Below are 3,539 nucleotides of genomic sequence, written 5' to 3' on the forward strand. Positions count from 1 at the left end.
GCAATGAAATTCAGTTATTCTTTTACTATATTTACATGTAAAGTCTCTGAGAATGAATTCTTTTGATCCCTTGAGTATACTAATCATCAAGAGAGCTGTAGTTTTTAACAGCTAAATGTCCTGGATTTTTGAGCAGAATCCACTGTCCCTGGGAATATACTTGGTACTTTTGGTACTTACCAGAGCATGTACCTAACTCTGGGTTTATCAATATGGCCATTGAATTCATGACCCCAATTTATGATGAAATGGCCAGGAAGGAGAAATACCAGACAGTTCTAGAATTCCAGTCTTGGTGCTACACGTTAAGAACCTTTCCAGTTGGCAGCTATAACCACTGAGCAGAGAAGTGTGGCTTAACTAGGTTCAGACAGGTTGCTATGCATGTGATAAGGATTCTTAACATCAGCCTGCCCCTTCCTTATTTTTGCCTACCTGCCCCCTGTTTTTTGAAATTGTAGACATCTTTTTTTCAATTTTGCTGTTTTTGTTTTGGTTGATATGTCTACATTTTTTTCCCTTATAACTTATTTATTTATTTGATTGAGAAGAAATTCACATGAAATTAGCCATTTAAAAAATTATTTATTTTTTAAAATTAATTTATTTTTTATTTTTTTTTACATTTCTTTCATTTTACTTATTTTTTTTAGTTAATTTTATTTTTTAACTTTACAATATTGTATTGGTTTTGCCATACATCAACATGAATCCGCCACAGGTATACACGTGTTCCCCATCTGGAACCCTCCTCCCTCCTCCCTCCCCGTACCCTCCCTCTGGGTCGTCCCAAACTGGAGTTTATTTTTTAATTTAAGGATAATTGCTTTACAGAATTCTGTTTTCTGTCAAACATCAGCATGAACCAGCCATAGGTGTACATATGTCCCCTCCCTCTTGAGCCTCCCATCTCCCTCTCCATCCCAACCCTCTAGGTTGGTACAGAGCCCCTGTTTGAGTTCCCTGAGACATAACAATAAATTCCCATTGGCTGTCTATTTTACATATGTTATGGAAAGTTTCCATGTTACTCTCCGTACATCTCACCCTCTCCTCCCCTCTCGCTGTGTCCATAAGTCTGTTTTCTATGTTTCTCCATGTCTGCCTTGCAAATTCATCAGTACCATCTTTCGTATATCTGTGTTAGTATACGATATTTATCTTGAGATTAACCATTTTAAAGGGAATATTCAGTGCAGTTTGGTACATTGACAGTGTTATAAAACCACCAACCGTATCTAGTTCCAAAATATTTTCATCACCCCAAAATGAAACCCTGTATACCCATTAAGCAGCTCCTCCCCATCCCCTCCTCCTCCTCATCCCTGGCAACTACCAGTCTGCTTTCAGTTCCTGTAGATTTACCTATTCTGGACATTTCATGTAAGTGGAATTGTACATGGGGCCTTTTGTGTTTGGGGCCTTTCACTTAGTATACTATTTTTGAGGTGCATCCGTATTGTATCAGTGAAAATGTTACTCAGTCGTGTCCACCTCTTTGTGATCCCATGGACTGTAGCCTTCCAGGCTCTTCTGTCCATGGAATTGTCCAGGCAAGAATATTGGAGTGGGTAGCCATTCCCTTCTCCAGACACCTCATTCGTTTTTATGGATAATGTCCCATTGTATAGATATTCCATGTTTTGTTTGCCACTCCTGAATGGATAGACATGTGGGTTGTTTCCACCTTTTGGCTAGCCAGGTATACCAACCTGCTTCTGTGCTTAGTCTGCTTTTTGAGTAGCTGCTCTTGGTGAGGTGGGAACACTTTGTCAGCTCCATTGCATATCTGTGTGGTCTGCTGGGTAGTTCTTTCTCATTTTGAGATTTCTTTTTATTTATTTATTTTACTCTACTTATTTATTTAATCAATCCTTTATGAATTTGATAGGAACAGTCCACAAAACCTTAATACCTCTGCTGAATTATTAAATGGAATTTCTGACACTGTAAAGCGGAGGACTAGAGCTTTAATAGTGAATGCGCTAAATCAACTGGCGTGTTTGTATGGGTCCTAGATGAGATGTGCACCTACATTGGTGGTTGGGATGTCCATGAAGGAGAGTGGGGAGGGAGCTGGCGGAGACTGGGAAAGCTGTCAGACTATGACATATGTCTAACTTCTGGAGAAGAAAGGGAGGGAAAGAAGGAAGTTACATAGGAAAAGTCTTAAGACTGCAGTGGAGTTCTAGGAGTTCTAAGACTATTTCAGCAAGACCAGTGGTGAGCCCTTGAGCAAGAGTCACCTGTCAGAGGAGTCCCGGGAGATGAGCCTTGGTAAACAGGCGTCCTTGCTGCTGGACCTCCGTCAGCCATCGTGACCACTCTGCTCGTGTCCATCATGCCAGTTGTGTAGTAACTAACGAAGGCCCCTGCACCTGGCTGAGTCGTTGTGTCCGCCTGGTGGTTCAGTGCCTCTTCCATAACAGATGTTTTCTGGTGGTGGTGAACATACGATGCAGAAATCTGCACACTTTGCATGCTCCCATGTGTCAGTCCACGGCCTTTGCATCAGATCGCCTTGTCTCTGATCTTCCAGCCCTTTTCCTTCCAGGCTTCCAATTGGATGGTCAAGCCATTGGCCACTTCCTGGAGTCTTATGTATTCAATAAATGGTCTCACTTTGGGCCACTTTTTCCACACCAAGTCAAGTGCCCTGCTTTGTTGTTCCATCCACTGGAAAAATGTTCCTTCTCCCCCGTGAACGTATCTGCTGTTACATAGATACCACCCATCTTCGTTTTGTACGTAGATATTGAGTGCTGACCCATCTGTAAACCAGACTCAAGCTGTTTCCTCCTTCAGCTGGTCATACAGGAATCCCCATATGGCCACAGGTGCAGAGTTACCATAGAGCCTACCACTGTCTGCATCATTCAGGTGTTTAACAGCAGCGCTGATCTACTGCATCTCCATGGAATATGTATTTGATTTATATATCATTTAGGGGTTTTTCAGAGAAACAGGGTATAACATATATGAATGTGTATATAATATGTATGTATGTATATATATATCTATCTACATACACCATATATATCTTGCATCCAGTATTCAGATGTCTGGCTATTCTTGCCCCAGTGTACATACACCGCTAGTGCTGGGAGAAGCATTACATGGCATTGTCCTTCCTTCTAGGGGCCCAGCTACCTCTTCTAGATCTGAGGATGGGCTGATGTCTGGAAATTGAGCAAGTAATTTGGACTTTTTATTGGGGAGAACCTCCCTCGGCCCCCTGTTTCCCCACTTTTGCCTTTTTCAGCTTGTAGATCTTGAGTGATAACCCTTGGTGGCTCTCTGTATTGCTTCTAGGGACTCTATGGTCCATTTGCGCTATTTCCATGAGTCCATGTGGGTGAAGCCTGCTTGGTTGCCCTTCTGACCTTGAGGTTCGCTTTAGTATTTGTGTCTTCCTGGCTTCTGGTGGATAAGCACCACTCAGTTCAGTTCAGTTACTCAGTCATGTCCGACTCTTTGCAACCCCGTGGACTGAAGCACACCAGGCTTCCCTGTCTATCACCAACCGGAGCTTGCTCAAA

The sequence above is a fragment of the Bos indicus x Bos taurus genome, chromosome X (genome assembly GCF_003369695.1).
Source record: "Bos indicus x Bos taurus breed Angus x Brahman F1 hybrid chromosome X, Bos_hybrid_MaternalHap_v2.0, whole genome shotgun sequence".
Lineage (NCBI taxonomy): Eukaryota > Metazoa > Chordata > Mammalia > Artiodactyla > Bovidae > Bos > Bos indicus x Bos taurus.